Source organism: Ambystoma mexicanum, chromosome 3p (genome assembly GCF_040938575.1).
Source record: "Ambystoma mexicanum isolate Mex_15411 chromosome 3p, UKY_AmexF1_1, whole genome shotgun sequence".
NCBI lineage: Eukaryota > Metazoa > Chordata > Amphibia > Caudata > Ambystomatidae > Ambystoma > Ambystoma mexicanum.
In genome coordinates this window covers 2,821,031-2,844,183 of record NC_090925.1, presented here as the reverse complement: position 1 = coordinate 2,844,183, position 23,153 = coordinate 2,821,031, and the positions used below count along the sequence as shown (strand labels likewise).

At 48.4% G+C, this 23,153-nt stretch overlaps 1 protein-coding gene across 5 annotated transcripts in view; it reads left to right on the top strand.

The window, feature by feature from the left end:
• The window catches only part of LOC138580058 (uncharacterized), a 387,791-nt gene that overhangs the window by 210,091 nt on the left and 154,547 nt on the right, over window positions 1–23,153 (top strand). The gene's annotated exons all lie outside the window — the stretch shown is intronic.

The window sequence follows — 23,153 nt, the reverse complement described above, 5'->3', positions numbered from 1 at the left end:
TTATATAAAATTCTAATATAAATGTTATCAAATTGTATATACATTTTGATATAACATTTTATATACATTTCAATATCATTTTTATATCTATTTAATGACCCCCAAAAAATGTAATCGACCCCCAACATTTTTATATCATTTTAATATAAATTATAAATGGTATATTAACTGAATATAAATTCCGTATATAGTATAGACGTCATGACACTCCAGATATTTGACCCCATCTAAAAATAACCCTTGAGTTGCGTTCACCTATTCAAGCAGTAACCTCAAACTTTGATATAGATTTTATTAAGACTATAAATAAATGCTGGCATGGCCCTGCCAGCCCTTTGATGTCTGCCATAAATAACCAATTTTAATTTGCTTTATATGCAGTGTGGTTCACAGTGCCTACAGAAAAGATCAAAACGTTTCCTTCAAGACCATGCATTGCTCCAGGCAAAAGACTGTTGTAGAGGTACCAACCTGTTTGGAACATAGATCGCTGGTTCTACACCAGCCTTCAATGGCCTTCAGAAGCCCCCACACTGTTCACAGGGGCCCAGAGCCGTTGAGACCCATGGCACTGCAGCACACAAATACGACTGAACTCGGGCATTGGCACAAAGATATCGGTACCAGGTGAGGGGGGGGGGGAGGTTGTAGTAGTTTGGCTCTGCGAAGCTCAGGATCAGCTGATTCAAAAAGTAACTCATGATCTGGAATGAAAGGAATTTTGATGGTTCACACTCGCATTTCTGTATTCTGCAGACCTCCGCAGGGAACATGTGGGGGCTGCTAAGAAGGTTTATTTATTTATTTATTTATTTATTTATTTTTAGCTCTGATGAGTCACCACTGCATGACATGCCTTCCGTGATGTTCTGTGCCAGCTGTGTAAATACCTGAGCCAGGAAAATGCACACAGGGTCTACTTATCTATAGCAGTGGGAGGGCTATTTTCAGATTCAGATAAAATGACGACAGGGTTATATGAATGAGAAGGGAAATCGGCCCGGAAGTTGAGGCGCTGCCCGATGACGGGCACGCACGCGACGGCGTGACGTTGCACGCCGTCGCATGCAGTACAAATAAACGGGGCGTTTCCCGGCCGCGTCAGTGCAACCGGGAAGCCCGAACCAAGACAGACGTGTGTGTCTCCGTTCTTGGTGCCAGGGCTTGCGGCGATGCGCGCGGGGGGCGCCAGTCACCTCCAACAGTGGTGACGAGTGGGGGAAACGATGACCGGGCCCGGCGGTGATCACAGGAACAATTTTTCACCGAAACGAGGTCGGAACACGAACTTCGTTTCACGCCGCGGGTAGTGCGATGCCCATGCGGCTGGTGGCCATTTTGTGCAACAGGCTGTGGGACGTCGGGAGGCTCCGGTTTGAGCCCTGAAGCAACCCCAGCCCCAATTATTGGAGATCCTGGTAGCTGATGGCTACACATACACGAGGTTATGCCTGAATAGTGCATAGAGTCAATTTTGGGTTTTCTACGTCGAGTGGAAGCAATGAGAAGGCCCATCTTGGCTGGGCCTGCATAGCCCATTTGTCCTTGGCACAATTTTTGGAACAACTAAAGGCAGGTTGCCTTTTCCATCCCCTTCATCATCATCCTGGTGGCCTCACCAGCCTTCATCCTCTTCATCATCACAGAGGTGTGCTGCAAGTGACTGTATCCAGGGGTGGTCCATGCTGAAAGTCATTTTGGACTGGGTGTTTGAGTTGCGGCTCCTGGTCAACCTTCTAGGAGTGCCTGTGCGCTCAAACTCATGAGTGACACCGAGGACCAGGACGGTGCACACGGCGCGGCGGCGCAGCTACTTCCTCGTGCCCCAGCGGCCCCGCAGGGCCGACGGCTTCCAATGCAGCAACCAGCAGGTGGTCAGGCAGCGGTTCCGGCTCTTCAACCACAAATACAACCAGCTGCACCACCTGGCATTCAACAAGCCACATCTGTCATGGCCCAGGTACGTGCTCATGCTGCTCTGCAGCCCATCCCCGAATTTGATGTGTCGGGCCCGCCCTCCAGCTTGGGGCCCAGATGGAGAAGGTGGGTGGACCGCCTGGACATGTACTTCAGGGCTGCCCAGGTGGTTGATGACACCAGGTTGGCTACGATGCTATACTCGGCAGGGCCCTCTGTCCAGGAGACTTTTGAATCTCTGCCACAAGGGAATGGAACTTATGATCAAGCAAAGGCCGCCCTACAAGCGTACTTTCTGCCCCTTGCCAACGCGGACTATGAGCAGTTCGTGATGCTCTCTGCCAAACAAAGATGACGAGACCTTGGACACTTTCAATGGGCGCCTGAGGCGTCTGTCGCTCGCCTGTGCCTGGGGTGACGCAGAGGATATGATCAGGACCATGCTTAGCCAGGCGTGCTCATCAGGCAAGCTCAGGCGCCAGGTGCTGAGGGAGCCCGGGATAACGCTCCAGCGCATCCTTGAGCTAGGAAGGTGCCACGACGCGTCGGAAGCGAGAGCCGCAAGAATGGAGGCTGGGTCGCGGCCTATCAAGACTGAAGAGGTCTGCGTGATGTGGCGAGGAGGAAGAGGTACCAGGAGGTTTGGTGGCAGCACCCGAGACAGAGCTGGGAGGGCAGGCGAAATTTGCCAAAAAATGCGGGTATGACCTGCCCCACCAATCAGAATGCCCTGCAGCTGGCAAGACCTGAGGACGGTGCGGGTTGCCGGACCACTTCTCAAGGGTGTTTAGGGCGACTATGCCCGCGTTGGTGCCAAGGGGCCAAGGCCGAGCTAGCTCCACTCGCCAAGGTCGGCCGTCCAATGTCGCTCAAGTGGACCAGAGCGGAAGAAGCGGAGGAAGATGAAGAGAACACATTTTTTGTCTCAAGTGTGGGGGTTCTGAGAAGCAGGAACCGACGACAGCCAAGGTGCGTGGTTGAGGTGAACCAGTCTCCAGTCCCGGTACTAGTGGACACAGGGGCGTCGGTAAACGTCATGGCCCGTGAACATTACAATGCCATGGATCAGCCGCCCAAGCTGGTCACACCCAGGGCCCGCATCTTTGCGTTCTGTGGTGTGGAGCCCATCCCTCTCGACGGAGCATTCGTAGCAAAAGTAGAACACGATGTCTCTCACATCACAGCACGCTTCTACGTGACCCCAGTGAGTAAGAATACTTTGCTAAATTGTGCAGCGGCAGAGCTCTCGGCATCATCAGCTTCGCGTACTCCGTCTACCTGGAAGACATCAATGACTTACTAGAGAAGCATGAGGCTCTGTTCAAGGGGATTGGGCGGATGGCCGGGGAGCCGGTGCGGCTGCATATCGATGAGTCGGTACAGCCGGTAGCCCTGAAACTTCGGAGGGTACCATTCCACCTCTGTGAGCAGGTCGACAAAGAACTGGACAGCCTCGTCGATCTAGACATCATAGAAAAGGTGGAGGGCCCGACTCCCTGGGTGTCCCCTATAGTGGTGGCAAGGAAACTTAAACAGCCGGGCGCAGTCGGGATCTGTGTAGACATGAGGATCCCCAACAAGGCCATCAAGAGGGAGAGGCACCTCACCCCGACGCTGGATGACATCATTGCGGAGGTGCAGGGCGCTCGGTTCTTCTCGAAACTCGACCTCCGGGCTGGCTATCACCAGGTCGTCCTCCACCCCGAGTCAAGGTACATTACCACATTCACTACACACCGGGGATTGTATCGCTTTAAGAGGCTGAGTTTTGGGTTGTCCTCGGCGGCTGAAGTATTTCAGAACATCATTCGGGGTGCCCTAGCTGACCTCGAGGGCGTCTTGAACATAAGCGATGACATTCTGGTGTTTGCGAGGACGGAGGTGGACCATCTGAGGCATTTGGCGAGGACATTCGAGAGGCTGCGGTCGCTGGGTCTCGCCCTCCATAAGGAGAAGTGTGAGTTTCTGCGCCCCTCCCTGGAGTTCTTTTGGTTTGTGTTCAAGGAGGGGGGTTGCCCCCTGACCCCAAGAAGGTACTGGACATTCAGAAGGCACAACCACCGGAGTCAGTATCGGAGGTGCGAAGCTTCTTGGGCATGGTCACTTACTGTGGGCGGTTCATCAAGAACTTGGCATCCAGGTCTGAGCCTCTCAGGGCCCTGACAAGAAAAGATACCATCTGGAATTGGGGCCCACTGGAGCAGGCGGCTTTTGATGACATTAGAAGTGCCCTCACGGCCGAGGACACTGTCGTTCTTCGATCCTGCATTACCGTCGGAGATCATCGTGGACGCCAACCCTTTTGGCCTGGGTGCTGTATTGACACAGATTGACCGTGATGGCGGTATCCGGCCAGTTGCGTATGCCAGCAAAGCACTGTCGGACGCCGAACAACGGTACTCGCAGATTGAGCGCGAGGCGCTGGCCATGCTGTGGGGATGCCGCCACTTCCGGCTCTATGTACTCGGACGCCCAGTGACGGTGGTAACTGACCACAAGCCACTGCTGCCCATCCTAGCAGGGTCGTCATCCAAGCCGCCAGCACGCATTGAAAGGTGGATGGTGGCTCTTTTGGAGTATGGGGTGACTCTGGTATACCGACCGGGGGCAAATAACCCAGCTGACTACCTCTACAGACATCCCGGGGCACCTGGAGGAGGGGACTGAGACGCCTGTGAAGAAGAAGCCGAGGAGCATGTCCGAGTCGTGGTGGAAGCAGCCACGCCGAATGCCGTGCTTCTTCAAGAGCTGGAGGCTGTGGCGGCACAGGATGAGTGTTTCAAGGTGCTGCGGCAGTCCATGCAGCAAGGATCATGGAAGTCAGCACTCGAGGCCCTGGCTGGGCGCACTCAGGAGGCCCGGACTGGGTTGGAGCAACTATGGAAGGTCCGAGAAGAACTGTCCTTCTCCACATCGGGCCTGTTGCTTCGGGGTGATCGGATTGTAGTTCCCCAGTCAAAGGTGGGCGACGTGATTGCACTGGCGCACCAGGGTCATCAAGGGGTCGCCAAGACCAAGGCCTGCCTCCGGATGAAGGTGTGGTTCCCCGAGCTGTAACGCAAGGTGGATGACTTTGTGGCGGCTTGTGTCTGGTGCCAGGCGGCATCGCCTGTACAGCGGGAGCCAGTCATCGAGGTAATGCCAAGGGGGACCCATCCATGGGAGGTGGTTCATGCCGACTTCGGGTCCACCACTATGGGCACCCACTTCCTGGTCTTAGTTGACGAGTACTCCAGGTACCCGGAGGTGGAGTTCGTGGAGTCCGTGGCGTTTGAACACGTGGTTGTGGCTGTGGAGAAGTTGTTTGCGGCTCATGGGTTTCCGCACACGCTGTGCTCGGACAATGGTGCGCCATTCCAGGGTGAACGGTTTGCAGAACTAATGGTGAGCTGTGGGGTGGTGCACCGGAAGATCACGCCTCTCTGGCCTCGAGCAAATGGGGAGGCAGAGCGTTTGATGAGGACTCTCAATAAGACCTTTAGAATCGCCCGAGGACAGGGGCAGTCCCTACAGAGAGCCCTTTACCAATTCTTGAGGGTGTACCGCACCACGCCCCATGCGTCCACGGGGGTGGCCCCGGCTGAGGCGATGTTCAGGAGGTGTCCTCGAGGGTTGTTGCCAGAGGTCGGAGAACGAGAGCCTGCGGTAATGGATGACCAACGAGTCGAAATGGACCGGCGAGTGAGAATTGACCAAGAGAACGTGCGGAAGGGGCTCCGCCCACAACAGCTGGAGCCGGGCGATGAGGTCCTCATTCGCAATCGACATCCGCATGGGAAGCTCTCCCTGCCGTACGAGCCTGAGCCACTAGACGTGGTGGCTGTCAGGGGCTCCATGGTAACTGCGTCAGATGGCCAGTCGGAAGTAACTCGCAATGTAAGCTTCTTCAAGAAGCTTAGGGATCCCAGAACTGACCCTCCTCCTGATCCGGACCTTGGAGGAGCCCCGGAGGACGAGGGAGACCAACCCTGCATGCCGGAGTCCCCAGCCCGGGGCCCGTCGGTGGACAGATCACCCGTGCCGGAGGCGAGCCGGAGGTACCCCCAGAGGGCTGGGCGAGGGAAACCTGCTCGCCTCACCGATTACGTGCTGGGACACTTGGCTGATGATCAGAAGGGTGACAACTGTTAACTAGGGGGACCCGGGTGGATGCTGATAAAGGAGTGTTCATGGCATCGGGGTTTGTGAATTATTCTATTTGCAGTGTTTGGTTTGCAGTGTATAGTTGAATTGTGATCATTGGTTCTCCCCGAAAAAGGAGGAGTGTGGCGCTGCCCGATGATGGGCGCGCACGCGACGGCGTGACGTTGCATGCCGTCGCGTGCAGTACAAATTAACGGGGCGTTTCCCGGCCGCGTCAGTGCGACCGGGAAGCCCGAACCAAGACAGACGTGTGTGTCTCTGTTCTTGGTGCCGGGGCTTGCGGCGATGCGCGCGGGTGGCGCCAGTCACCTCCAACAGAAGGTTTGCTTATTTTAGATTCTGCTAGTGACATAGGAAGCTTGCGTGCATTGTGTGAAGAGTAAGCAGGATATCTGGGGTTTGTTGACCAGTATAGATGCATTGTGCCTCTGTAACCAGGAAGCTGCATGGTGAGGGGTATGGAGGTGCGTGTGTTTAACCCTTTAAAGCTGTATTTCTGACCAGTGCAGGGACCTCTCCTGGGACACAGGTGGATTTTTATCTGCAGGTGAGAATTCTGACAGCTGGGCCATCGTTGGAAAACACCGTGTGTGGAGTCTCATGCTGGGTGACTGTGACTTAAGCTTCTTGCAGGACCTGTGAGGAATCTGGGCTCCTTGGAATTAATTGGATGCCTGTTGGAGCTGCTGGCAGGCCGGCAGGGGAGGCCCCCTGCTGGGCATTGATTGGAAGACAACCGTATGTTTAATAATCAGATTGACAGACGACTTTAAAACCCTGGCTGGGCTGGGATTAAGGTGAGTTGTTAGTACCATTGTTAGTGTTACTGTGGGGGGGAGGGGTGTATTTTTAAAAATGTACCATTTCAAAGCTCCCTGTATAGATTAGTTGGCTAGCATGATGGCTGCTAGTCTGACATGCAGAAAAAAAGACAGTTGGATTTATGTTACTACCCAATGTTCTCGGCAGCGGGAATAACACAGAGCTGGAGTTTCGTAACCGGTAGTCTCCATGTCTAGGTTTTACACCACTCACTGTGGGGCCAGGAGAGGTAAATCATACACTCTGGGGCTTATAGTTTACCAGTCAGGATGTGCACATTAAAAACACAGTGATATTCTTCTGGCTTAACATGTTGCTATAAGGATTTTACATGTTCCACATGTTGTGTTTTGAAAGTAAAACGTGGACGCCATTAGAACACCTGGTGACCCTTTCCGTGTACGGAGGTGGGCGGGGGGGGGGGGGGGGCACTGCGATGGGCCGTCCCTGGAAGACACGGTCTAGATAATCCTAGGCTTTGAAGGTATTCTAAAAGGCTGCACCGCCTATAGATGACAATGCTAAGGCGTGCCGGGTGTCTCACTGTTTTATTAGTGAGCTGACAGAGCACACATTAGAACAAATATGTGGGAATTTTCTAGGCAGGCGTTGCTGTATGAGTTTTTCAGCGATGCACTCAATGCGACCATGAGAAAGCCTGTGATTGCATTGCAAACCTGTGCATGGAGGGTGATTACTGTTTTGGGGTTAAGAATCCGAGTATTGGTTATTGAGGCCCAAAGAGTGCTTTACACTAATGAATTGTATTAAACAATGCAATTGCTTAAATCCTCCTCTTGATTGTGGCAGCCATAACCATATCAACTGCCCCCCCTTCCAACCAGTCTCCCATGTGGAGAAACCGATAATGAAGGGGCCCTTTTTTGCCACTACATGGGCGCCCCTAGTGGCACTCAGCATTTTGCACAGACGTGGCTGGAGTATTTTCTGAAGTTGGCTGATGTAGGGTTTTGTGAACCCCCAATTTGTCGGGCCATGCACTGGGGATTTGGGTATGTGTCAAAGATCACACATTTTGCTGAAGTGGTGTATCCTGGATTATTTCACACAAACTGAGTGAAATGCTACATTTTTTTACTGGCCAAGTGCTAGGGTGTTACACTGGACTTAAGATGAGGGTGCTGACTTTGCAATATGATGTGTATTGCGGTGGGAGGGGAATTGCATTTGAATATTTCAAAGAGGTGATTAACGATGTGTTAAAGCCAGCTGCTTATGGAATTAATAAGGCGCCTATACACAAGTGTCTCCAAGGCGCGATCCAATTACAAAATCCAATTACTATACCCATTGTTTTAGCTAGTGGCTAATGGGGGCTATTGGGCTCATTTTGTATTTCCAACTATGTGTTAAAATGTATGTTATTTCTTTTGTGTGCTCAAAGCGGTACAATTTGCAGTACTTGGTCGGTGTGAGCAAAGTGGTAAAATACTTTTTTCCCCCTAGTTTGGAAGCTTCAATGTGATTGTTAATGCACACAGCACTTTATCTCTTAATTGTGAGATAGAAGTGAGACACAGTGATAGTGATTTAAAATACAGTTTTAACTCCAGACTTGTATCAGGCAATACTGACACACCCAAATCTGTGGGGCTTTCATGAGCTCCCAATTCCAGCAGGCCATGGACGGTGGCATTCGAGTATGTCAAAGATCACACATTTCTATTAAGCAGTATAGCTGTGATCCTTTCCCACAAACTGATTCAAATGTTTAATGGGTCAAGTGCTAGGGTGTTAGATTGGACTAAAGATGCAAGCGCTTACATTGCAATTTGTTGTGCATTGCGGTGGATGGGAAATTGTATCTGAATATTTCAAAGAGGTGATTGGCGATGTGTAACAGATATCCTATTCTGGTTTTATATTCTCTTTGTATTTTAGACACAACATGAACCGGCAGACACTCTGTATGTGGGATGTCCCACCTGGCAACCATCAGACACTGATGCGGTTGGATTGCACGGCGGTCACACACAAAGGATTCAGCGAGTGTTATTTGATGGGAGAGTGTCTGTACTTCACCAAAGCTAATTGGAGTGGGTAACCCATTGTTTTATCAGAATGTTTTTTTTGCTTTTACTCAGGGCCAGCTGAGTCTGGGGGGGGGCTGTGTAGGAGCCGAGTGGTCTTTTGATGCGCCATGGGCTACTGGAAACTGGTGATACTAGAGATGCTTGAAAACGAGAGTCTGCTGTGCTCGATGTCTGTACACGGAGGTACACAAGGGTGGCAGGGATTGCTGAGTGTTTCTACGTCCCACGATCTGCAGTCTTTCAAATTCAATTCCAGCCGGGCTAGAGAAGAATGGCTTTTGTATGCGTGTGAGCAGCCTCCAACTGCAGACATTGGGAAGCGATGGTGACCATTTTTATCCTTTGTTTGTCTTTTTTCAATTCATAGAAAACAAGAGAATGAACGGTGAACTGCATTGTGCTAAACCTGAATAATTTACATAGTGAAAATGAAATATTGTGCAACTTTTGTGAATTTGCAATATTCTCATAGAAAAATGAAAATTATTTGTGCAGGAAGTGCACATTTTGTATGGTGTAAGGAACTCATGGTGGCAACAACGGCAGACATAAGTGATCACAGTTCAAGAGTGTTTATTTAACTGTAAATGCAGGGTGGAAAAACGCCTAAATCTAAGATGGGTGCAAGCTTCGATCATCAAATGAAAATAAGGCAGTCCTTGTGGCGTTGTCAAAATAAAAGGGCCTATACTAAGAAAAACCTATTGCCAATTCCTTACAACTAATTACAGAAAGAGTGTGGGATGGGGTTTCAATAAAGAAAGGAGTGTTCCCAAATGATAAGTCAGGATGTGATTTCCAGGGGTCTCCCATCCCCACATTTTCTAGCACGAAACAAGGTGGGACTGTGGAGCACAGCACACGCTGGAGCCTTCACAGCATGAGCCAACAGTTCCGTCCCGCTATCAAGTTCTTCGACCGTTGTCTCCTTTCAACAAAAATCTCTTACCTTCGATGGCCTGATGCATTCATCAAACAAACACAGTTCTGTTCCACATATACTTTGGGTGACGGCTTCACCCTTGCGTCCCCCTCTTCCGGGTGCAGACCCCTCACCAATCATATTCCATAAAACAGCTAAACAGTTCCTTTTAAATGCTCTTTGGGTTACCACTTTCCACCCCGGATCTCCCTCCTTGGAGCTTGAACCCCTTGTAGACGTTTGTCGCCCTCCTTCGCGTTCACTGTGGCTTTTCTTGCATTCTCAGGTTTCAATGTCTTTTTAAACAATTCATCAGGCTTTGCCCTTGGTTGTCGGCTTCCCTATGCCGGGTTTGCTCTCGCCAAGTTTTACCAAACAGTTCACTATGGGACTTTAGACTTCACCCCTTCTTGTTAGCATCCCTCCACTTCCATCTTGCCAACTTTACAAAACACAGTTCCTTACTGATTTCACTATGCAGGATTAATTTCCCTTCTTCACAATAATCTGTCAGTCAAAGACTTTCGACAGTACAGGGGATTTTACAAGACCCCTGTATGACCACTTTGACCTCTCTTCACAAGGCCTTCTGGTTATGGTAGTCTCTACCTTCAGGTAATCTCCGAGAGTTTCCTGTGTGAGCACCCACATGGTGCTGGACGCCTCTGTTGCAGGCTTTGCCCCATTTTCTCAAAAGTTCTTTTAAGCTTCCCAAAGTTGAAATTAGCAGTTTGCCACTTTTCGTTCAACACAGGCCGGTTTCTTATAGGGCAAGGTTAGTTCTCCCCTTGTCGCCTTCTCGGCATTCGCCGTCTTTCGCCTCCTCTTTAACTGCTGCACTGAGTTAGCTCTCACATTGTGCGGTATGCCTTGCTCGTCTGCGCTCTCATGCTCCACCTTTTATCCCTGTAAGGATGGGAAAGTGCTATCAGGTGTGTGATTTTGGTCAATTGTCTGACTTTGTCTGACCCTTGTATTGGGACATGTCAGGTAAACGGCTCTGGTTTTAGTCTGTTGTCTTTTGTGTTGTGCGAAAGTGTTCATGTCGGAAAAAGGAGAGGCAGTGTTTTGGAATATTCTACATGGTAGGATAGGGAAAAGGTGTTGAAAGAAGGGGGCTACTGCATCTCACCCGTCGGTGTCCCACTCCACAAGGACCCCCCATCCAGGTAATCCTCCCTTACTGGTCCACCCCCAGGAACTGGATCCAATAGCGATAGCACGGTCCTGGCCACCTGAATGACAGATCCCAGGGGACTAGCTAGGGAGACACCTTCAGGTTTCTCACAATGGGTGACTAAAATTTGGAAACACATGAAAATGCCCCTGAAAACTCCACTCCTCATATTCTCAGGATTTCACCCACCCCTTAGTCCACCAACATCCAGCGTGCTTTGTTGTCTGCCGCTTGTCATGGTGCTATGTTCTTGAAACGTTGTATCCGCAACGACTGGTCTTCCCAAAATGTTTCCAAAGAAGTGAAGGTGGTTGTAGAGGGGCAGGTAAAGAGTTTGTTGGGGACTAGTTGTTTCTGTCTACAAGAGAGGGGATGATGATGGCCGCATTTTTTGTGTTGAGCCAAGATCAAGTGACCGGCTGTGTGCATTTGTTAATTAGTAAATGGAACGGCCATGCCTGGCACTCTCTCTCAATCAGTGCCCCTACTCCACACCGCATAGCAACGTATTGTAAATGTCTTTTCTATGTTGCATCTCTTCAACAGTGTGTTTTCTGCAGCAGTCTTGTGGTAACAGGGTCATGCTCCATAGAAAACACAAACATTGCTATGCGGTGTGGCATAGGGGCAGTGATTGAGAAACAGTGCGAGGGATGACCATTCCATTTACTAATTAACAAATGCACACAGCCGGCCACGTGGTCTTTGCTCAACACTAAAAATGCGGCCATCATCATCCCCTCTTTAGAAGGAAGAAACAACTAGTCCATGTCAAACTCTTTTCTTTGCCCTCTACAACCACCTTCATTTCTTCAGAAACGTTTTAGGAAGATGTGAGACAGGCATGGTATCAAGAGTGACACAGACTCAAAGGGAACAGTTTCAAAAACCTTTATTTACCAACGTTCTGGGGTTGGAGTAGTACATAACTGGCCCCAACTCTCGAGGGGTTGAGTTTAGGGCCCTTTAGGAACATGCATTTAATGGGTGGTATCACACAGAATAACTCTGAGTCCAAATAACCGAACCCACTCAGGAAGATGGCAAAGTACTGTTTAATTAACAATTATCTGAAACCGGGAGTTACAACGAACCTCGACGGACGTACGCCCGATTTCTCTCAGAGATCTTCACACAAATCATATCTTTTATATTACAAAATACGTCAGACGTGACGTCATACTACGTGGCAACTAATGAAAAACCTACCAGGGGAACATCTAAGTATATTATCTATAGGAACTAGGATTGTGATTGGCTGCCCCCTATTAGGTGGACAACATATGCTTACCTCTAAAACATTTAATGTTCAGAAACATTAGATACACAGTTTCTTATTGGTCTTCAAACTATAAGGTCCTTCGTTGTATGGACTAATACAATTGGTTGGCACGCTTGTGCCAGGTCTGGAACGTTCGGTTAATTTAGCAGCATGTAAGCCCAGACCCAGGTGCAAGGAGATGGGGCATGACACTACCTCCCCACCCAATTAGCCCAGCATCTCTCATCGCCCATGCTTTCTGCCAAGAAGATTGTCTTTGAACTTGGCCTTGCAAAGAATCCTTGTCTTTAGAATACATTGGAGTGAGAGCACTCACTATTGTGTTCTGGGACTCCAAGTTCGAACTATATTTTCATCCTTGGCTCACGTGACCGGAGACCACGATTTGGTCCCTTCTGCAGGTTTTAAATGCTCTAAATGAATTAAACTTGGCACTCTTGGTGTTCTTTCTTTGCACCTTAACAGGGGATGATTCATCCTCTGCACGTTCGCTCCTTTCCAGAATAGAGAGCTGACCTTGGCTGCTTCAGTCTTGACTCCAGGCCAGACAACCTCGCCATGCAGCTCCATGATTCTGCTTATTCTTGCTGCAGCACAGCTTTCCTCTTCACGAGTCCTGGCTTATTAAATTCATGATACCGATGTCCAGCTTCTATATAATGGCGGCTCCGCCTGCATTCTAATCACTACATATATCCAGCTTCTATGATGACTTAATCTACTTGCGTTTTAGTATCTGTAAAATTATTGAACGGTTGATTCTCTGCAGCGCTTGTGCATGTGCAATCTTCCTTTTCGCATTTAAAAGTTCACTTGATTCTTTACTTCATCATTAGTATCTCGGGACGTCGTATCTCTCTTGTGACGTCACTGGCTCCTTCCATTGCTCTTTTTCATATTCCTTCAGGGAGTTCCTCCCTTAGGTTGTCATCACTTTGGGGATACATTCGGTAGGGTTGTCTCAATGGGTATCTTTTCTCGAACACACACTGCGTTATCGGCACAACTGCAGGTGTGAAACATGGCACAGTCTCAGGTCTCCAACGTATGGGAGGAAGGGGGCAGGGTTTCCTGCAGAGGCCTGCAGCTGCTTCTCTACAGGGTCCTTTCCTCAGCTGATGCTTCTAAGGGCCGTCAATGTCTAAAAATCCAAAACCAAAATCCTGTATCTAAACCTGTGCTTGCCCTCACTCTTTACAAAATGTGATAGGAGGGTCTTCATAAAGAAAATAGTGGTTCAAGAAAAAGGAAATGTAAACCACAGCAGGTTTCGGGAAGTCTAACCAATAGGTGTGGTTCAACTAGTGCAAGAGTTCAATTCAAAATGGGAGCCCTTGACACTTCCATGCAGGGATCTTGCAGCAAATCAACCAAGTTCACAATGTCTTTAGGTCTCTTGGGGTTCTCTTCCCCAAGCCAAACTCCTCTTGGTCCAAACAAAAGTATACTCTTCTTGTCAGGCCTCTCTGGGTTCCCTTCCCCTTCAAGCAAAAGTTCTCCCAGTCAGGATGCACTTGGGGGTAGCATCATAGACCTTCGAAAACGCTGTGCTCTTTGCTCCTCCCAGGCACAACCACTCTGACCTCTAACCCCATATCCTTATTCTCTGTACCTTTGTTCTGGCACCTTTTCCCTTCTGTGCTGCTTTCACTCTGTTATTTGCCACTTCACCATGCCTCCTCCATGATTTCTTTTCTATTGTACACACGTGCACCCTATTCATCTTGTGGTACTAGTGTACACTTCCCTGGCACCCTCTCTTCCTTTGGTTGTGCACCCTTGCACCTTCTTTTCGCTTTGTTGTGCCGCTTGCACTTTCCTGTTTCAACCTTTGGATCACTCGTACCCTCTTTGCGCTTTTTCTTGCTTTTACTTTCACTTTTCCAGTCTGTGGGTCACTCGCACTCTTTCCTGTTTCGGGGCACTTGCACCCTCTCTTTTCTCTTACATGTCTCTTAAGGTTCACCTTCCTCTTATCTCTCTTTACTTCAGCGCTGCTAGCACACCTTTCTTCAAGCTTTCTTTCTTGCTTTTGGCTCTTTTCCTTCTCTCTTGCTTTTGGCTTTCTTTACCTTCGTGGCACTTGTAAATCCCTTCTGTCTACACTCCTCGCTCCACGCACCCACATGCTTCTGAGTTTGTATCCACTGTCACGAAACTCACCAGGTAGTGCAGTTCTGGCACTCGGTCGAGGTCAGGGTCTCACCACATGCCCCATGGGATCGGCACACGTCCCAAGGCAAACAAGCATCTTTCTGGACTCGGCCAGCAGGCCTCAGTCTGCCTCACCCCGGCTCTTGGGAGACACGGCTCATCAGCCAAGCTGCAGCCCCTCAAACACACCGGGCCAGCGTCTCGGCACACTGCTCCCCTACAGACTCTCCAGGCTTCTCTTCCTGCCTCTTCCCGCACCTTGGTTCCTCTGGTGCAGCCGACATCCCCAGCTCACTCATTGCTTCTGACAAAACCAACCACACCTTTTTATACTGGTGTAAAGAGTCAATTGGAGTCATGTGTGCACAGCTGGAATAGAGTGTGTGACCTTGCCTGACTATTAGCGGGACAACCTGGTGCTAGGTTGTTGTAGGCCCTGTCTTACTTCCCGATGCTTTTCCTATGGGTTATCCTCATTGTTCTTTAGATCTTCCTCTTCTCAGTGCTTGTTGGAAATGGGAAGGCTGAGATGGGGGGTGACTGGAAATACCACATGAAGGCTGAGGGAGGTTGGGCTATAATCCGGACAGGGGGAATACCATGTCTCAGCCTTGAGTATTCTCTTCCCAATCCCCCATGACCCTCCACTCGGGTAATCCTCCTTCGTTTGTTCACCCCCAAGGGCCGGGATCCAAAAGCGAAGGCACTTCCCTGGCCACCTGAATGGAAGATCCTGAGGGAGTGGGTGGGAGAACACCGTCCGGTTTCTTACAAAGACCAGTTGTTGCAGATACAATGTTTCAAGACCATGGCACCATGACAAGTGGCAGACAAAGAATGGTGGATATTGGTTGATTTAGGGGCGAGTAAAATCCTGAGAACGAGGTGTGGAATTTTCAGGGGCATTTTCAAATATTTCAAAATTTTAACCACCCATACAAAATTGGTACTTGCTGCACAAATATTTTTTTATTTTTCTGGCGAGAATATTGCAAATTCACAAAGCTGCGCATATTTCAGTTTGGCAATGTAAATTATTCAGGTTTAGCATGATGCTGTTCACTGCTCCACATTCTTTTGTTCTCCATGAATTGGAAAAAGCTAAACGTAAGATGAACATTTTCACTGCCACTTCAGAATAGCTGTAGTTGGAGGTCACAAAGGAATGTGTAAAAAGACACTGTTTTCTAGCCTGTCTGGAATTGAATTTGGAAGAATGCAGGTTGTGGGACATGGAAACACTTAGCATTCCCTGCCACCCCTATATAACTCTACGGCTAGTAACCTTGTGTACCTCCATGTACAGACATCTAGCACAGCAGATTCTCGTTTTCAAGATCTGTAGTATCGCCAGCTTCCAGTTGCCCATGGCAAATCACAAAACCACACAGATCCGACAACGCCCCTCAGACTCAGCTGGTCATGGGAAAAAGCAAAAAAAACACTCTGGGAAGACGATTGGTTACCCAGTCCAATTATCCTTGGTGAAGCACAGAGACCCTCCCATCCAGGGCCACATTTGCCACATCCTCAGCGGCTGACCACCATGCAATCCAACGATTGGCCTCCACGGGCAAGCATATAACCATCGTATCAGTGTCTGATAGTTGCCAGGTGGGGCATCCCACATAGAGAGTGTCTGCCAGTTGTGCAATGCCACTGTTAGAGTTCATGGTGTGTTTAAAATACAAAGAGAGTATAGAATCAGAATACAATATCTTTTACACATCACCAATCACCTCTTTGAAATATTCAGATACAATTCCCCATCCACTGCAATACACAACATATTGCAATGTAAGTGCCTGCATCTTAAGTCTAATGTAACACCCTAACACTTGCCCCATTAAAAATGAAACATCTCAATCAGTTTGTGTGATAGAATCCTGGCTACATCGCTGTTAATCAAAATGTGTGTTCTTTGGCCCATACTATAATCCCACTGTGCATGGCCTGCCAGAATTGGGAGCCCACAAAGCCCTGCATCTTGGGGTGTGCCATGTCCGGGGTCAGTAATGCAAGGCGGACAACTGTTTGTAGTTTCTCAAACAATTACATGTTATTAAAGTTAACGTTTTCAAATATAACCTTGTTTGCCCTACTCTACCGAGGAATCCCTACCTGTTCTAAAGGCTAAGGGAACGATCTCTAGCATGGGGGTAAACTTGCCCTCACTCTAAACAACAAACATTAAAAGAAAATTATAAAGAACCACAAGACAATATCTGGATGACCTTTACCTGTCCTGGGATAATCCCTTCCTTAGGGTTTTAAAGTCAACATCAAAATGTTCAAAGAAAAAAGTCTTGAATCAGTTCCAAGTTAAAGCAAAAGTTCATCAAACCAAAAATCCACTGGTACCAATTCTCTGGTTTTGGTTGAAAAGATCCCTTTCCAATTTCAGCAATGAAAATAGCACTAATCGTAATCCTGGTTATCTTCTCTTCAAGGTTATTTGTCACAGTTCAAAGGAAATATGTACATGGGCCTAATGCCCTATAGGCCAGTCCGAGCCTGGGTCAGTGCAGGAGGGCCCGTAAGAAAAGCGAGTGCCAGGGGAGGCTAGGTGACAGAACCAGCAGAAAGCAGAGAGTGCAGGGGAAGGATGGTCCACGAGCAAAGTGCACGGTAAGGGACCAGAAGGACTACAAGGGTGCATGCCCAGCAAGGCTAGAGGGGGAGGAGGTACCTGGAAGGGCAAGTGCAGGTTGAGGGGGAGTATCGGGGGAGACAAAGTGCAGACGTAGACTGGCTAGGGGGGACTGGTGCCCTGGAAGACTCTGAAGAAACCAGGCAGCCAGTAAAGAAGTAGACGGGCACATTAGAAGGGTAGCGGGAGAGGGAAGGTGGAAGAGAAAAGGAAGGTTTTGAGAAGCTTCGGAACTTGAGGCGATCCAGCTCAAGTCTGAGCGGTGCAAGAAAGCCATTCCAGAGGGAGGCACCTACGGTGGCGAGATATCTACCGCCTCCCTCCCCCACTCGCTGCTTAGAAAAGCATCTGATCTAAAGAGTTGGAGCTAGACGACCAAAGGGCTCTGCCAGGGAGGATCTAGGGAGAGAGATTTGGACACAGAAAAGGGTGCTCCTTTTGGCTTGGGTAATGCATGTTCTTCTCTTCAGTATTCTGAATAAAGAATGTCAATTCTAGATACAATACAAGGTTGTCTTCAAAGTGAAAACATTATTGGGCACACAGAACCACATTTTAAGGTAGATTTTTAAACTTCAAGCTGTGAATATAATTGTACTACCGTGTAGTATCAAAAAGTCAACTTCTGACACACAACCTTCCTTTGATGCAGTTTTCACTTATTATTACTTGCAACTCTTGTACGATGTAAATGTTGGTTTTTGGAATGGATTCAATAAGCCTTCCTTCTCCACAATTAAGGATAAGCGACCACTCCTGTAATCCGAAAAGAGTACAACAATGGATGTAAAAGCTTTTTACTTCTCGCGCCAATAAAACAGCTTTCATAATAAGGGCGAGTGCTACAATTCCATTGTCAACTATCAGTTTAAAGATGCCAAACAGATTCTACTCACTTTACACGTTCCGTGAGTTACTTCGGAGCTAGCTACAGTTAACGGCAAGGCTTATGAAGTGAAACTGAACTCTGTGCTTCACTCACTGTCTTCAGGGACACTGCGGTTGCGGGTTGCACTGCTAATACCTCTAGCTCACTTGGGACCCACATCCTTCTCCAGCACGTGTGTCTCCATTCTGGCCTCCTTAATTGGAGCTCAGTTTTCTCCTGAGTCCCTCAGCTTGCCTTCTGCTTCTTGCCTTGGGCTCTTGCACGGTCACAGCTCTGCAATCACAGCAAATTGGCTCACATGGGGAAAACTTCACTCCCAGCTTGTCTTCCTCTATGCAGCCTCTGCAGTACAGGGTTTGGGAACACAGTACCCTCTCAGAACTTGCAGGTGAAATCTGCTGTCTTCACGTTCTGGCGTCTCTTCTGTGCTCCCACTTCCTCTGGACTTGCCAGCCTTGTGCTTCTCCTCAACTACTATGTCAGTCCACATCTTTCTCCTTCTTTCCTGTTGGGGCCTTTTATGCCTCACAGGTTTGACAATAGGCTTCAGGTGGGAGTCATTAGCTTCAATTGCCTGACTTCTGCAATGGCTACCAGGCTTGATTGCCTGACTACTACATCTACATGTCTCTTTAGCCATCTTCCTTGTCTCAGTCCCTCTAAGATTCTGGGCATGTAGTTTGTTTGAATAAAGTTCGTTTTTTCTACTACTTGATTCTTTTGATTCTTTATAAGGGTAGATTTAATTCCCTTAATATTTTTATCAGAGGGGCTGTGGGCTTTAACTTTTACAGAGGAGGATGGTTTAAAGAAGACATTTCCACAATCCTTTATGTTGCCCCCTTGGATTGAAGAGGGCATTTAGTTTTAATTACCAAAAAGGGTCTTCCTTTTGGTATAGTGCGCTTTAATGTTGCAACCTTAGGGTTCACAACCTTAGATCTAGTATGAGGTTGAGAGATATTAAAATTACAATATGCCATCATTTCTTTTGGCGCAGTGGTAAGAATCTCTGTATCAGAGGAAGAATACTGTGTCATATCCCACGCAATCTCCTCATTACCCTGGGTCCTGTCTCCACTCAGGTGATCCTCCCGCAGTACACCTCCAGGGTTGGGATCAGGAAGTGCCTGCCTTTCCTTGGCCACCTGGGAGGAGACTTTAGGTAGGGTTTCAGTGAGGGATCTGCAGGATTCTTCAGAGTCAGTATTGTGCGATACACCTCTGAGTTCAAACTGTATTTTAAATCACTATCATGCTGTGTTTCACGTCTATCTCACAACAGATAAAGTGCTATGCGCAATAACAATCACATTGAAGCTTCCACATGTAAATGAGGCGTCCTAACAGATGGGAGAATGCAAAGGGAAAGAGAGTTGCAAAGGTTGGGAAAGAGCCCAGAGGAGGGATTGGAAGCATTGAGGTAGATGTGGAGATCACATAATAGGGGAAATTGCAAGGTAGAGGCAACGAGAAAGGAGGAGAGGTCAGCCCACTCTGAGATGAAGAGGGCAACCTGACCAGGTGGCCTGTAGATGGTAGCCACAGTCAGATACAGACCAGGCATTTAAAGGAGGAGTGGGCCTGTGTTGGAATGACAGAAGCAGGGATCCACTACGGATATATTGGGGCCACTCCACCTCTGGGCCGGTTGGTTCTGGGCTCGGAGAGGATCTTGTAGCCCTCAGGGAGGAGAGTGCCAAAACTCAGGACAGAGCTGGCGGTGAACCGTGTCTCAGTGATAACGTGGACATCAAGGTCAAGGTCTTCAAGGAGCTGGCAGATGTCAGAGGAGTGTTTGACAGCAGAGCGAGAGTTGAGAGTAGTGACGTAGAGCAGGTTTCCACATTTGAAAGACTTTCAGGGTGGGGTACAGGAGTGAGGTACACCCAGCGGCAGCAGTAGAGGGTCCCTGGAGTGGGCAGAGGCAGTAGCGTTGGGTGCCATAGGTGCCAGTGAAGATGAGGTGGGTGCCAGAAAGGTGGCAAACGAGGAAGGGGGTAGCAGAGGAGCCAGAGGGGGGGGGGTTAGTAGAAGTAGCAGAAGGAAGTTGATGAGATGCGGGAGACACCTATCAAGAAGGAGGAGATTGGGCTGAGAGCCCTGGACCATGGCTGTGCCATTCGGATAGACATTAATGATGGTCTTAGAGGTGTGGAAATCCTCCTACTGGGTACCACCATTAATGGGAGAAGAGAAGAAAGCAGAGAGAACAGAGACCGTATGAGGAGTCCACAGGTCTGGAGAGGGCACGACAAAGAGGATGTCAGTGAGAGTCTGTCTGGAGGAAGCTTGTGTAGGTATTGGTGATAGAGAGGCCTGGGTTGGATACCAGTATATCTCTTTTGAACCTTTTCCTTCCAGACTTAGTAAGAGGGATAGGATAGGAGATAAAGTAGCAGTTTGTGAAGATGGGAGAAATGGAGAGCACTTAGAGGGTGCAAGGAGGAGAGTTGGAGGAAGTGAGAGAGAGAGAGAGAAAGAGAGGAGGCCAGCACCGTGCAGTGCAGGATGCACGTGGGGGGAGACACAATAGGGAATACTGCAAAAGCAGGTGACAGACAACAGTCCCATCAACAACCACAGTGGCAACCGAGAGAGTGGGAGAGAGCCTAGTGTACACAGCACACGCACTACCAATGGATACCAACCATAGACTGAACCCTTGGGGGGGGCGGGGAAGCAGTACAGGGGAGCCCAACAGTTAACCAACAGTGATCAGCAGAAGGTAGGGGACAATGTAGGGGGAGACAGACCTAAGACAGACAGGCTGTGAGAGCCACAGGAGCCTTGGAACACAGCAGGGACTGAAAAATGTAGAAAGTACAGCTAACTACAAGATAGGAAAGCCTATAGTTGCCCAGGGATAGAGCCCAGTAAACTAGGCGGTTAGGTGGAAGAGCGAGCAAGGCCAGGCAGTTTAGTAACGAGTACAGTAGTGGCTTCTCCCGCTGTCCGCACCTTTCTTACCTTACGCTCACTGCTGGTTGATGACTGCGCATCATGCTCGCGTTCTGTGTCACAAACCCTTCGTATCGCACAACAAGGTGCCCTTGTCCTGCGTGGGCTTTGCCACAGAGGATCAGATCCTTCGTTTTTAAAGAATCTGATGCCTGGAACGTAGTGCAACGTGCTACGAATTAACCAGCCAGCGTCTTCTGCAGACTTGCGTCGCAGAACAACGTGCCATTGTCCTACACAAGCTTTGACGCAGAGGGTCCGATCCTTGTTTTTTAAAGAATCTGATGTGTGGAAAATAGTGTAACGTGCTACAAATTAACTGCCCAAGGTCCCCTGCAGAACTGCATCGCACAACAACATTCACTTGTCCTGTGCAGATCCCTGCCCAACTTGATTTTAAGGAAAGGGTCACCAGTTGTTCCATTTGCATCCAGGTTTTACTTACAAAACACAACATGTAAAATCCTTATAGCAATATGTTAAGCCGGAAGAATATCGCTGTGTTTTTTTAATTTGCACATCCTGACTGGTAAACTATAAGCCCCAGAGTGCGTGAGCATCAAAACCTGCCAAAACTGTTTACCTCTCCTGGCCCCACAGTGTTTAATCCGTAGCCTAATAGAAGCGGTGTAAAACTCCGATAGATAGGGAAATTCCTTTTTACAAAACTCCAGCTCTTTGTCATTCCTGCTGCCTTGAATATTTGCAAAGTAACCTAAATATAACTGTCTTTCTTCTACTTGTCAGACTAACGGCCATCATGCTGTCCAACAAATCTATTCAGGACACTTTGAAATGGCACATTTAAAAAAATACAAATCCCCTGCAGTAACACTAGCAATGGGACTATCATTGAGTAATAAGCTCTACATTTTAATGATGTTAAACAACTCGCCTTAATCTCAGCCAGCCAGGGTTTTGAAGTCAGCTGTTAATCTGATAAGTAAATACAGGGCTGTCTTCCAATCAACACCCGGCAGGGGGCCTCCTCTGCCCAGCCTGCCAGCAGCTCCAACAGGCATCCAATTAACTCCAAGGAGCCTAGATTCCTCACAGGTCCTGCCAGAAGCTTAAGTCACAGTCACCCAGCATGAGACTCCACACAGGGTGTTTTCCAATGATGGCCCAGCTGTCAGAAATCTCAACTCCAGGTAAAAATCCACACGTGTCCCAGGAAATGTCCCTGCACCGGTCAGAATACATCTTTTAAGGGTTAAAGACATGCACCCCTAACCCCCTGCCCATGCTGCTTACTAGTCACAGAAGCATGATGCATCTACACTTGTCAGCAAACCCCAGAAATCCTGCTTACTCTGCACAAAATGCACGCTGGTTTCCTGTGCCACTGTAGCAGAATCTAAAATTAGCTGTACCTACCGGGCTAATGTTTCCTTTCTCTTTCATATAACTTTGTCATCATTCTATCAAAAGCTGAAAATACCCTCCCAACCCTGATGACAATAGATATGCAGGCCCTTTGTGTATTATCCTTAATCAGGTATGTATACAGCTGGAACAGAGTATTGCGTAAGTCCTGTCATGCAGAGGTGTGTTCTCTGCAGAATGCAGAAATGCCAGTGTGAATCATAGGAATTCCTGTCAATCCAAAGACCATGAGTCACTGTATTGCATCAGCTGATACTGAGCTTTGCAGAGCAAACCAACCCACCCCTGGTTCTGATATCTTTGTGGCGCCAACTGCAGTGCCATGGGTCTCGACGGCTCAGAGACCCTGCGAAACAGTGCAGGGTTTCTGAAGGCTGTGGAGGGCAGTTTTGTGCCTCTACAATGGCCCTTTCTTTCAAGGCCATTGATTGCTCATGTCAATAGTTTGGTCTCTTGTGTAGGCTCTGTGAACCAAACTTTGCATATAAAGTGAATTCAAATAGGGTTATTTATGGCAGGTATCAAAGGTCTGTGGGTTCCATGATGGCATGTATTTATACTCTATAAAAAATCTATATCAAATTTGTATGTTACTGCTTGATAAAGCAACCTCAACTCTATAGGGTATTTTTTTGATGCCGTCAAACATCTGGAGTGTCATGACATCATCTCTACTATATGTAGAATGTATATTCATTTAATATAACATTTATACAAAATGTACATGAAAATGAGATACAAAATTCTGGGGGGTGAATACCATTTTTGAGGGGGCAATAATATTGAAATGTTATAT